General features: G+C 43.0%; 1 protein-coding gene across 1 annotated transcript in view; it reads right to left on the bottom strand.

Annotated features, from left to right (window-relative positions):
- The window catches only part of slc8a2b (solute carrier family 8 member 2b), a 104847-nt gene extending 93077 nt beyond the window's left edge, over positions 1-11770 (bottom strand). Inside the window, exon 1 of the mRNA XM_017708877.2 lies at positions 11553-11770. The gene's annotated coding sequence lies outside the window, so the exon portion shown is untranslated. The remainder of the gene's footprint in view (positions 1-11552) is intronic.
- Positions 11771-14653: the final 2883 nt, after the last annotated feature.

Here is a 14653-nt window from a genome sequence, read left to right as displayed (position 1 = left end):
CTACCAATACTACTACTACTACTACTACCAATACTACTACTACTACTACCACTACCAATACTACTACTACTACTACCAATACTACTACTACTACTACTACCAATACTACTACTACTACCACTACTACTACCAATGCTACTACTACTACTACTACTACTACTACTACCAATACTACTACTACTACTACTACTACCAATACTACTACTACTACTACTACTACATATATATTAGTAGTATAATAACTTTGCAGGAAGTTTGACCAGAGGAGGATAGGCCCCCCCCTTATGAGCCTTGGTTCCTCCCAAAGTTTCTTCCTCAGCTCTGAGGGCCCCTGCGGCTTGCACTGTGGCCCCTGGCTTGCTCACTTGGGGGTTTTTACATTCATGTTACATTTTTTGTCTTTACTGGAATTCTGTAAAGCTGCTTTGTGACAACATCAGTTGTAAAAAGCGCTACAAATAAATTAGATTTGATTGCTGATGAGGCATTTTGCATTGCTCTCAATGTTGTCAGCAATTTCCTCCTCAGTCTAATAGTTGCAAAGCAAGCAAAGACAGTGTGATTTAGAGGGACTGAGAGAGAAAGCCAGCTCTGCTGTGCCTTTAGCTGGGGAACTGGTGATGTAAAGGCGTTTCCCATCCAGAATCCATAACTAGAAGGAAAAGTCTGACCAAAATTCGTAATTAAAAGGAGCCTTTCACCATCCAAAATCAAGAACACAACTCCTTAGGTTAATAAAACTAACTCACGAAACATTTATCTGGCCATGAAGCTATGTAAACAAGTTAGCAGTGAAACTAAAGAAAGCATGTGTGCAGTATCACCATCTTACCACCTACTGATAATGGATCATGTGGTTGTTTTTTTGTTGCAATGCTTCTTTAATGCTGAACGTGGTTATCTCGTCTGTCCTACTTTACAAAACATTTTGGAGAAGGTCTTAAGCATTTTTCCACAATCAGTACAAGCATTAATGAAGCAATTCTACAAAGTACACCTACGTCATAGACATGCTGGTCTGCAATGAATGCAACATTATAAACTTTTGCAGCCTTCAAAAACAAATAATAGTGATTAGTAATATTATCCAAGGGGAGCCGATCTCAGGCTCTTTTCCGATACCAATACTAAACCCGGAGCATCAACCAACACATATTATACATTTAAGATGAACATGTGAAAGTAGCTTATCCTGCCCAAACCACTCAAATACTTTATTATCATACGAGAAAAAATACATAGCTAACAACCTGACATAACATAAGGTGACTGTGCTATTTCTGGAAAGATTTGTTACAGGACTGGATCTGATTCTCATTTTCTCACCCTCTGATATGCGGTCCAGTATTTTCTGCTGATACTGGTACCCATCAAAACTGAGAACTCTCTTACTTCAACTTTAAAACAACAAAAGCAAATGAATGGATATCCACCCATGACCCCATTCCAGCGCCTGAAGAAGAGGGGGTGGTCAGGGTTTGAAGAAAAAACTCCACCTGCAAATAAGACAGGGCTTCAGCAAAAAGTAGGTATAGTGTGATTTTTGGTCCCTGATCACGCTTTCATATCGGACAGAACTGACGTGCGTTGAGGGGGACACACGGGGTGCTTTCTGACACATTCAGTCAGATTCAGAGCACATCCACACATCTCTATGGTGCTGCTCTACCGAACTGCAAAACCTCAGTTCTTTTCAAAGAGAGAGAGAGAGAGAGAGAGAGAGAGAGAGAGAGAAACTTTAGACATTCGGAGAAAGTAAGCAAGCAACAGAGACTCAGCTGAAAGAAAGCGTGTGTGCGTGTACTTATTTTGCTACTGTTGTGTGGACCAAATGTCCTCACAGTGACAGGAGTACATGAGATCTTGCACAAGTGGGGACGTTTTTGCTGGTCATAAACAAACAAATTCCTAATTTTCTGAAGAACTAAATTTTGCTTACATGTGGATGTTTACATGGCTACTGTAACACAAAAAATCAATAATAATCAATAGAAGTCCTCACAAGTAATGTAAGACAAACATGTGTGTGTGTGTGTGTGTGTGTCAGGCAGTACCACACTCAAACTGCAGTGAGTTCAACACATTGAACAGAAAGCACCAAATCTGATCAGAAGAGAAAGAGTAGAAAAGGGGGTGGCTGAACCATAATGCAACAGACACTTTCTCTGTAACCTGTGTGCAAAAAACATAAGGTAAAATACATTTCCATTCTCTCTCACGCCTCATTGAGGCTGTAGCTTGCATGGATGACTGAGCACCTGCCTCTCCCTGCCTGCTGCAACACTCTTCACAAGTGCACCAACAATAAACAGGCCATTTCCCTCCCATCTCCCATTTCTCATCCTTTTCTCTGCCATCTTACCATTTAATAAAATATGTTTTTAAAAAAAGTTGTATTTACCACTCCATAATCCTGCGCAAAGGCATTCAAAAAAGAATGTAACACTCCTGGTTAGTGAACTCCCACAAACCAACTTGTTTTAAAAACTGCTGGTCCAACACACTGAATGTCTGCAACTGAGCCTATTTTAGCCCTAGTGCCTCCTACAGCAGTGCTCAGGTAATCAGAGACCATCAGGTGTCTTTTGTAAGATGTTTTGGGCTAAGGCAACAAAGGAACAGTTTTAAAGGCTTACTAAATAAAAGAGGGACTGGACCTTGTCCTTACATTAATTACAACACTCCCAGAACATCACAGAGCTTCCACCAGTCTGAACCCCACCTTGCACCCAGTCCTCATTGAAGGCATCACTCACATACAGGCAGAAATGAGATTCATCTGACCAGATAACAGTCCAGGTTTTGTGTCTCTTTGGCCATTGAAACCAGGTAACTTTGAGAACAAAGGGGAGCAAAGGCCTCTAGTGTGCCACTCTGCTCCATGTGTTGATAGCATACTGCTCCCTGTTGAGTGTTCTTTCAGAAATTGGTTGTTAAGGACAAGCATTGACTTCTAGAAGCAACTCTTATAGTCAGATAATCCTTGTGCAAAGCCATCTGCAGGAACCTGAAGTCACTAACAATTTAAACAAGCAAGGTGACAAAGGTTTTGGTCCAGGGAACGAACTTTGACTAGGCAACAAATGCAACCTTATGCCTTTATTCACTCACTTACTCTATTACAACCATTTATTACCTGTATAAGTCACTCAGCTCCAAGTAGAACCATCCCAGTTTCCATCAGCCATTTTTCCCTACCTTGTTACCGCTGCACAATAGATCATCTGTTGTACTGACATCATAAGCTGCTGAGCCTTCTAACTAATCACAGTGTTGTGTTTAATTATGATTATATTTTTTATTGTGTTTCTGTGGGTATCTGAGCAAATCACAGTATTCACGTAATCCAACAGAAGTAAATTATTTTGTCTAAATAGTGCACGTCACTCTTTAACATGTCACATTATTGATTTGCTATGTGATATATCGCATTCACAATAAACCATATTCGCAACACTACTCTGCAGCCATAATCCTTTTATCTTTACACTTTTTACAAAGCGGTCTTCTGTATTTTCAGGTCTTTATGGTGGCCGCTCACCTGGGCTGACATTACAGCACCTGAGGTAATAAACTTCGTTTTAGCTCCCGTGGCTGCGGGAGGGGGATCAGGAGAGAAAAAGAGAGTATTGGAGAAAGAAAGTGAATGTATAGAGAGATACGGCTGGAGAAAGGAAGTGAATGACAGAGACAGTGTACTATTGAATGTGAGTGCTACTCAACGTCTTGAGAAGGCCATGAGTGACGGCAGCAGAAGTGAGTTAGTGGACAAACCTTGTCTTCCATCACAGGCTGACGGAGCATAATGGCTTCTGCTAATGGAACTATGACTGAGCACGCTCAGTACAGCCTACCCCTCCCCCCTTTACTCCTGCGAACCTTCCTCCATCACGGCGAGAGCAAAAGAGAGCTTGGCAGAGCAAGAGAGAGCGATACAGAGAGACACATGGAGAGAGAGAGCGAGAGACCAAGGAGAAAGAGAGTGTGAGAGAGCGGTCATTCACACACTGTGCCTTACAGTTTGCCAGTTAGCCACACCACGGCCATAACTATGAGGGCACTGAAGTCTAGACCATGATTATTTTTTTCCTCCATTCTTGAGAACAGCATCATTACAATGTTACAGTCTACTACAGTATCACAGGCCTACCCAACCAAACAGGGAAAGGATATTTATTATGCCACATATCTGGAATTCTGAAATTGGATTCACTACATTATGGCCAATCAAAATCTGCCAAGCTCAGTTACTCCGTTAACCCTCCATCACTACTTAACATCCACTGCTATCTGCAGTCGCTGCAGTAGGTTATCAGCGCCGTGGCGAGTGTCAGCACTCCACGGTCCTCGGAAGTTTCCAAAGCGATGAAACTACGCCGTGAGCAGCGAGTGGTACTCAGCTGACCTCAGAACAACTGTGGTCCAAGAGTGACTTTGACTTCTTGAGACATTCAGGCATGCAGCACACATGCTATAAGCTAACAAATGACATCGCTACGGTAAAAATGCAAGAGTTTATGAGCATAATTTGCATACTACGCTTGTAAAATCACTCCAAAATAAACGCCATCACTCTTTTTTTCATTTTGAGCACTCCTCAACATTGCTAGCTAAACCAGTATGCTTTAGCCTAGTTATAGAAGCTGCTTAGTTTAGGTTACAGGTTCCATAGCAGGCTAGATTAGTGACTAGTTCAGAAATTAAAGCTGTATTTTGTTACCTGCACATATACACTATATATACATTATTCATACATACTACACTGGCATGAAAACGTTCACTGTTAACCAGCATACTGATGGTATACGATCATGTAGCTAAGAAACCAGCAGGTACATTCTGCTTTATTTTGTCTCATTAACTGTAGAAGTAGATACATTTCCCATTAGCTGGGATTTGGTACAATGTTTTATAATATTTATATTTTTATTTATAATATTTATACAGTTATAATGTATGCTTAATGTGTGCCTTTTCAGTAATCTGAGGACAGAAGTGCAAGAGAGAGAGAGAGAGAAAGAGAGAGAGGGAGAAAGAGAGAGAGAGAGAGAGAGAGAGAGAGGGAGAAAGAGAGAGAGGAGACAGGAAAACAAAAAAGAGAGCAGAGACAAATTCATATTATCACAGGAGGACGTTCAGCTCAGTCACAGCAGTGCAATGAAAAGCTTCAGAGCCTCATTTTCACACCGGGCGCCAGAACAGCATTACTTTCTCCAGTCCTCACACACACACACACACACACACACACACGTAAGTTTAATCTGTCTCACGTTCCATCAATATGCCAAGCAGGGCTGGACAGCGGGGCTGTCATTATAAATAATATTAATAATCAATAAACCAATTATTTAGTTGATTAAATGTTTTTTTTAAGCCAAACAACAGGCAAATTTAACTGAACATTCATGCACATATCAAGAGATGTAACTAGATACAGAGTTCACAATATGATCATTTTCGATGCAGAATTATAACATTAGTAATAAAATTATTTAAGCCTTTTTTGTATTTACGAGTTATTCCCAGAACATTTTATTTTTGTGCAATTTAAACTAGTGTCTCTAAACGACAACAGTGCTTGTTCAAGAAATAACTGGCACAGGTCATTTTCTTAGAAGACATAAAGAAAAGAATATTTAAAAAGTGCAATGTCTATTTAAAAGGAGACAAAACTAAACTCTAAGGCTACATATCAAGACTGACCTGAGCATTATAAGCTCACTTACAGTCGGATCTTGTGTTTCTATATAAAGGTGACTCTCTTTAGCTGAAATAAGTGCGACGTGGCTCAACCCCTCCCACAACAGATTAGAGGAGGACTCTAGATACTCGGTAGCCGTTAATATCCCTACAGAGGGAGTTAGTTGTTTCGTTTTTCAGCAGCGCATTCACAAGTGACATGAGTGCTAACAGCACCCCTTTGTGGAAAAACGTCAGCCTGACGATCAGAATACCCTAATTATTACTGCAAAATCTTTTGTTTTCTATCAAGTAACCATGACAACCTCACCAAACAACGTGCAAAATTGTAATTTTGGGCAGTTTCAAAACATTTTTGCTATGAACTGAGAGTCATCATCATTTCATAACATCATTTCTAAACAGATGGACAGCCCTAGACTTTTGTGCTTCCCTGTAAACAGTGCATTCCAGTTGGAATTCCAGTTTTTTACAGCTTTCTCCACAGACACTCTACTATAAACACTATTAGTCTGATGTTAAGCTAACAGTGTTTTAAAGTGGTCTGTTAACATTTCATTCATATTTTTGTCAATATTTCATTCATATGTTATGAAACAACCTAAAGAACCAGGCAGCAACCCTGGGGAAAACACCTGAGCCACAACTCTGTCACAACTCTGTCACAGCCCTTAAAAGCAGTGCCTAGTACTAAAGCAAAGACAAAAACGATGCACACTTTCCAAAAGGCGTCTCCTACCATAATATAGTGCCTCCCCAAATAGCTATGGAAATTCAAATTATTTTCATCTCTCCAAATCAGCTAAATAAGAAAGGCTGCAATCAGTACATCTGATACAGAATTATAGCTTCTGTTCAAAGTAATCACGACTGTAACCATTTTGCCACCACCGTGCAAGTCGGTAGTAAATGAATCACAGAGACTGCTGTGACACACAGTGTGATGTGGGCACTGATAAATCCGAGGAATTCTTATCAAATATTCTGTGAGCATTCTGATGGTCTGCTACTTCAGCCCGATGTACACTATATGTCCAAAAGTACTCAGACACTTGGAGAATCCAGCTACTAAAAGGTGCCCCCATTGCTGACACAGGCTTTCGACTGCAAACAGAAAGCAAAAAGCACCGTTAATACAACGGGATGCTGTGGAGCAGCCGCAGACGAGCCTAAACTCATCGTGTCCAGTGCGAAGCCTAGGCTAGCGGGGTATTTGTCTGCTTCAGTCACATGACATTTTCTTCCAGCAACTATATTATTGATCTATATTAATCTTCTGCTGAGTCTCAAAGGGAAAGCAAGGTAAAATTCAAAGACAGCAAATGCCACCTCTGAAAAACAAGCAAAATCAGTCCAAGTTGACTGATAAATACTGTTGCAGGTAAGGTAATCTGTATTGGGAGAGATCAGCACAACCCTAGTTAATAAGTGTAGTTTTAAAATTGCTATTTTGTGGGACTATTATAAATATGATATTTGCCATTGTTATGCCTGTCCTCTCCACAGGCTTCCTCAGATACAGAGCTACCAGCTGTACCTATGGTGTCAACAATGTGCATCAGCAAGTTTTCTTCACGAACTGGAAGTGATCTGCTAGCTGCTCGCTGCCTTCAATTTTACAGGTCAGTGGGTACTGGAGCAGGTCCGGATGAGGTAAGCATTCATGACGGCAGCCATCCTGCAGATTGGAGCCATGAAAGCAAAACGGAGCGAAGACACGAAACTCACAACGGAGGGACGACCCCCCCCACCATGACGACAGATGAATCGCCCAACTGGACGACACCTGCTCCCGTAGAGACTGGATGTAGGGTAATAGAGAGTGAGTGGGCAGAAACAGTAGGGAAGAGTGGATAGATGTGTGTGAGCTTAAATTGCGTGGCAACGCAGCAGGTCATTCTGTGTTCCTGTGTTTCATTTTGCCGTTAATGAGGTTGTTCCAAATCAAACACATGGTGAATGAAGATCTGTGTGATACTATACAGCAAAAGTGAAAATGTTTTATTAACAGGGCAAACAACTGGAGCTCTAAATATGTTTTTAAGTTACAAAACTGAATATGTGACTGCTCCTACAGAATACTCATGAATGCTAATGTAAATAAGAGAAGAGAAAAACGGGACAAGTTATCTTCACATTGATAACACAGCAAGTTAGACTGAATCCTTTGTGTCATCTTCATCTTCGACAGCGCTGTGCGATACTGGGTGAAATGTGCAATATAGGGCCTGTAATTCGTTGTTGTTAATTGTTGCCATTGGTACATACAACCAACAAAGCGTAGGTTTATTTATGTATCCATCCTTACATCCATCCACATTTTTCATAGCCTAATGTAACTGTTGCAAGGGTGGTCAAGCTTTGGGGACACAGGGACACCACAACTAAAGTTTTCATCAAAATTATAAATGAAATGTGCCATTTATTTTATATTTTCGTATATTTATATAACACTGCGTGATTGGGTGCAGTTTATTTCTTGCGCAAACAAGGTTTTTAAGGATATTTATGGATGAATAGGCTAAGCTGTGGCCCACACCACTAGCTACTGAAGCATGGCTGAATTTACTACTAGTGACCTCCTGACATCACAGTAATAACAGAACAACAATACATTGCCTTGAGATAAATAAAGCTAGTCAGTGAGAGCAACACAGAGGGAGAGATGAAGGCAGAAAGGTTTATATCCCAAAAAAAAGCATCAGCTAAACTACACAAAATCTATAGTTAAGTTAAATTAATAAATTACTGATGTTTGTAGCTGTACGCAGCATAAAATTACACACAAAAAATGCAGTTTGACCATTTCTGTGCATAAAAAAACAGTAAATAATCTAAAACAAAAACTGAGTTGTACATTATTCATTAAGTTTAATGGGGGATCTGCCACCGTTCTGTGAAGCTCATCCTACCTTGCAACAGTTGATAGAAGAGAAATAATTGGTGGGTGGAGTATGAATAGGTAAATTACATAAGAGGAAAGTTGGAAAGACAAAGAGAGAGAAAGCCTGATCGGAGAGTAAGAGAGATGTTGCTGGTTACCTCTTTCACATTTTGAGCAGCAGCACCCTTTGCAGTACTGCTTCAGTATGCTCCACATGTCCCCGATCGCGTGCACAGTGAAACTACACTCAGAGGCTCAATCACATACAAAAGGACACGCTGCAAGATGGCACAAGTAGGTCAGAATACAGATGCATTGACACCGTCTTTCTGGAACTGCTCCATGCTGCTCACACTCATTTAACAGACAGTACTTCAAGGCTACAGAAAGCACACACACAGGCAAACGGACATTAGGCTGAGAAACCCTGTGGATTAATATGCATGTACGTGTGCGTTTGTGTGTGCACGCACTGCAGTAGTAGCTCAGTTACACATCTGAACTCTCACTCACGTCTCACTGCTTCACTCTGCTAAGCGGAGAATGGCATGAATTATGTACCACACACACACACACACACACACACACACACACACACCCCTAACATGGATTCTTAGACCCCCTCACTCCAACTCCATAATCCTGTTCACCCTAATGTTCAATAGTCCACCCATCCATCCATCCATCTATCGGTTCACCGATAAGAGTCCCTGGACGTATTTACTCCAGGCCAACCAAGCAAGTAATTAGTTAGATGAGGGAGCCCAGCAACAGACCTTGGCAGAGGAGGAAGAGGAGGTGGAGAAGAGAAAGGAGCATTTGGTGATTAGAGTGGAGCGAGTTACTGCGCCACACCCAACTGGCCAGCACTGCCTGCAGTCTTGGAGTGAGTGAGTGAGTGAGTGAGTGAGTGAGTGAGTGAGTGAGTGAGTGAGTGAGTGAAATGGAAGATGAATGAGTGAGTAAATAAGACAGTGAGCAGGGGGGCTCTTGGAAAGGATTAGAAACCCAATACACTAAAACACAGTATGCACTCTCATCCCGCTCAACATCATCAGTCTGATTTCAAATTTCTCAATGAAGATGCTCGACCGGTGTGCGGCTGCTCTGAAAGAAACTCCTCTCCTTCTTTATTCCGTTACTCTTTTCATCCCCATTTCTTTCCCACTGTGTATATCTGCCCTTTAATGCCCTTTGATTAAACCTATACATTAAATGACATCTTCTTAGTTGCCAAAACAAGATGACTACAAATGAGCTGAGCAGTTTCAGGCTATGTGAAGGGGGAAAGAAACGCGGACGCTGTAAGAGTGAACAGTGAGCTGGAGATCATCAGACTAGCTCTCTTTAGAAAGCGAGGGAAGAAGGTGGGGGGAGGGGGAAACCCCTTCTGCAGCATACTGCCTCTATATGAGGAAAGCCCTCTTGCACGGTGTATCCCCGTCACGTCCCCAAGACTCATCGAGCATAGCGCGCAACGCGCAACCACATGAACTCAATGCGACATCTTCAAAGTGTAAATTCTCTGGGAGGCTGACACTTTCACTCTTTTCCTAAGACACTCACATCCGATCCGATGTGTAGGGTAAGCATGAGGGTCGATGCTTTCGTGCAAGGAAGGCAGCGTGGAATTTATAAGGCGTGGATCTTTCCGTTATGACAGACGCGCAGAAACCAGCTCGGGCTTTTCCACAAAGGCAAGTGTAATCGCAGGATGTCGGGTTTTCTACAGGCTCGCACACACGCGGAGGCTGCGCGAGTGCGCGCATCAACTGCTCTCGCATGAGCAGTCACACTGCACAGAACCCAAAAGGAATAGTGCACGCGCTGTCTCTTGCAATTAAAGCCGCCGACAGATGGACGGGGAAACACATTCTACACGGGTCATTCATAATTCACAACATACAAAACGGTATAAGGCAGCGCAGCCTCCATCCACAGCATCTATGCAGAATCTCCACAAATACGCTGAATAAAAGCCGCGGGAATTGACTTGGAGCAAAAAGACGTGGCCCCTAACACGCTCGACAGCCACCAGGGACACGCGAGGGAAGAGAAAACGGGTGTATTGCCATTTTCCATCTTAATGTCAACGGAGGGACAAGCGCGTGTTTGACCAGATGAGATGGGCAGTGTTTCCACACAGTTCAAACTTAAAGGGGGATTCCACCAGTTTTCCAGAATTTCTCCATATCGAAATGCTTGAGATGTAAACAAAGTCGTTAGTTGTGCTGCGAAATGCTCCGTTCTTGCCCTGTGATCATTTTTCACAGGGGTGGTGACAGGGTCGTTTTAATATAAGCTTTTAAGCCTCAAGCCCCCCCCCCCCCCCTTTCATTCATGGTGGAGTGGTACATGCAGGGCGTTGTAAGGCAAAATAGTCCCTACAGAAAACTTAGTTTTCCAGTTGACCCAGCGTTTTAATGCGATCGACTTCACATCTGAAATCACGTGTAGGTTCCTCGGCGGTTTTAGGTCATTAAACATGGCTATATTTGTGGCACAGACATCGCGACCCCTGGTTCCTGGTCCCCACCACTGTAAAGACAGCAGTCCGTATGTTTGTCTACAATAAGCCACTGACGTCAAACCACTCGGGGTGCCTCTCTTTACACCTCACATACTGAATTATTCAGAAATTCTGAGAAATCGGTGGAATTCCCCTTTAGCTATCCGCACAGGCACAGTGTAGCAGCAGAGCACGCTTCTCTGCCTGAAGGCTTACACGGAGCAAACGACGCCTTTACTGCCTGAGAAATGCGCAGGAAAGCCCACCGGAGCAGTCGTCTACTCTGGTGGGTTTACTCTGCATGTCTTAGTGTCTGTATTTCTCTGTCATTTTGCTCTGAACCAACAGTCGCGTAATATCCGGACAAGTTCTGAGGCTACACTCGTTTGGCTTCGTCACATCGAGAACACCTCCCCTCAACACCTCAGTACTGTAGCTGATGTAAACAAGCAGGTTTACCTTATATTCTAGTGTCTCGTGTTGCTCGAGGCAGGCGCGGACACGAGGATCATACTGGTGCTGCTTTTGCTGCTGCGTAGGCTGAACACCGGTCCCGTTATTGTGGTCGCTCTCTTTCCGCGATTCGCCTCACAGCCTCAGTCACACAGTTGTAATTCACTCTCCCCGCCTGTACAAACAGTCGCTCGCACTAACGAGCGACCAGCCAGGCGCGTGCTGTGCCGGGAGGGGAGGGCAGCCCAGGCACGCGCACAGAGCAAAGTGATGAGCACGCGCATTCTAATTTACACCAAGGCTTATGCCTGAAACTTGACAATCCGAGATAAACCAGATAACTTCTGCGTCCCGAGCTAATGCAGAAGATTTGCCGTCCATCAGCACAACGGCAGGGGCGAAACCAACTATTATGGGCTACATGCTTGTACTGGTAGCGCACAGGTCTACCCAGGCGTTCATATTTCAGACAAAAACATCCTTCTGACCAAAACAGTGAAAAGGCATAAGGTGGAAACAGGAGCAGTCTTTGCACTAGAGGCATAGATCGCCTTCATTTTAAAAGATGCTGAGCTGCATAGGGCTCTCCCACGAGCCAAGAGGCCCATTAAATCACATACAGGATTAAGATAAGGTTGGGACATTGAGCAAAATGTATTCAAACCCTATATTTAATTAAAAATAGCACAGAGACAACATATCAGATGTCGAAATTGAAAAATGATACTGTTCTTTGAAAAATATATGCCCATTTTGAATTTGATGCCAGCAACATGTTCCAAAAAAGTTGGGACAACAAAAGGCTGGTAAAGTTATGTTATGCTAAAAACAACACCTGCTGGTTGATTGGCATCAGGTCAGTAACATGAAGAATCACCCCAGAGAGGCTGTGTCTTTCGGAAGTAAAGAGGGGGAGGGGTTCACCACTCTGTGAAAGACTGCAAACAATACAAGAATAATGTTGCTCAACACACAGGAGCTAAGAACCTTTGCTTTTCATCATATACAGAACATAATATCAGTAAAAGATTCAGAGAATCTGGAGAAATCTCTGTGTGCACGGGACAAGGCCAAAAAAAACACAGCACTGCATTAAAAATAGACATGCTTCTGTAGGGCGGCACGGTGGCGTGGTGGGTAGCGCTGTCGCCTCACAGTGAGGAGGGCCTGGGTTCGATTCCCCGGCCGGGCGACCAGGGTCCTCTCTGTGTGGAGTTTGCATGTTTTCCCCGTGTCTGCGTGGGGTTCCTCCAGGTTCTTCGGTTTCCTCTCACAGTCCAAAGACATGCAGTCAGGCCAATTGGAGATGCTAAATTGCCCCTAGGTGTGAGTCTGTGTCTGTCTGTCTGTCTGCCCTGCGATGGACTGGCGACCTGCCTTCCGCCCGAAGACTGCTGGGATAGGCTCCAGCACCCCCCTGCGACCCTGACGGCGAAGCGGCTTAGAAAATGGATGGATGGATGATTCTGTAGTGGAAATCACTGCATGGAATCTCTATGAAAACAGTTCAGTGCTGCATGCACAAATGCTACTTAAAACTCTTAAATGCAAAGAAGAAATCATATACAGTGGGTTGCAAAAGTATTCAGCCCCCTTGAACTTTTCAACCTTTTGCCACATTTCAGGCTTCAAACATAAAGATATGAAATTGACATTTTTTGTGAAGAGTCAACAACAAGTGGGACACAATCGTGAAGTGGAACGAAATTTGTTGGATATTTTAAACTTTTTTTAGAAATAAAAAACTGAAAAGTGGGGCGTGCAATATTATTCAGCCCCCTTGCTTTAATACTTTGTAGCGCCACCTTTTGCTGTGATTACAGCTGCAAGTGGCTTGGGGTACGTCTCTGTCAGTCTTGCACATCGAGAGACTGAAATTTTTGCCCATTCTTCCTTGCAAAACAGCTCGAGCTCAGTGAAGTTGGATGGAGAGCGTTTGTGAACAGCAGTTTTCAGCTCTTTCCACAGATTCTCGATTGGATTCAGGTCTGGACTTTGACTTGGCCATTCTAACACCTGGATACGTTTATTTGTGAACCATTCCATTGTAGATGTTGCTTTATGTTTTGGATCATTGTCTTGTTGGAAGATAAATCTCCGTCCCAGTCTCAGGTCTTTTGCAGACTCCAACAGGTTTTCTTCCAGAATGGTCCTGTATTTGGCTCCATCCATCTTCCCATCAATATTAACCATCTTCCCTGTCCCTGCTGAAGAAAAGCAGGCCCAAACCATGATGCTGCCACCACCATGTTTGACAGTGGGGATGGTGTGTTCAGGGTGATGAGCTGTATTGCTTTTACGCCAAACATAAGTTAGATTTTGGTTTCATCTGACCAGAGCACCTTCTTCCACATGTTTGGTGTGTCTCCCAGGTGGCTTGTGGCAAACATTAAATGAGACTTTTTATGGATATCTTTGAGAAATGGCTTTTTCTTGCCACTCTTCCATAAAGCCCAGATTTGTGCAGTGTACCACTGATCGTTGTCCTATGGACAAAGTCTCCCACCTCAGCTGTAGATCTCTGCAGTTCATCCAGAGTGATCATGGGCCTCTTGGCTGCATCTATGATCAGTCTTCTCCTTGTTTGAGCTGAAAGTTTAGAGGGACGGCCGGGTCTTGGTAGATTTGCAGTGGTCTGATGCTCCTTCCATTTCAATATGATCGCTTGCACAGTGCTCCTTGAGATGTTTAAAGCTTGGGAAATCTTTTTCTATCCAAATCCGGCTTTAAACCTCTCCACAACAGTATCTCGGACCTGCCTGGTGTGTTCCTTGGTCTTCATGATGCTCTCTGCGCTTTAAACAGAACTCTGAGACTATCACAGAGCAGGTGCATTTATACGGAGACTTGATTACACACAGGTGGATTCTATTTATCATCATCAGTCATTTAGGTCAACATTGGATCATTCAGAGATCCTCACTGAACTTCTGGAGTGAGTTTGCTGCACTGAAAGTAAAGGGGCCGAATAATATTGCACGCCCCACTTTTCAGTTTTTTATTTCTAAAAAAAGTTTAAAATATCCAATAAATTTCGTTCCACTTCACAATTGTGTCCCACTTGTTGTTGATTCTTCACAAAAAAATACAATTTCATATCTTTATGT

This window comes from Pygocentrus nattereri, chromosome 17 (genome assembly GCF_015220715.1).
Source record: "Pygocentrus nattereri isolate fPygNat1 chromosome 17, fPygNat1.pri, whole genome shotgun sequence".
Taxonomy (NCBI): Eukaryota; Metazoa; Chordata; class Actinopteri; order Characiformes; family Serrasalmidae; genus Pygocentrus; species Pygocentrus nattereri.
Note: the sequence above shows the minus strand (reverse complement) of the source record. Positions and strands in the feature narration are given on the sequence as shown.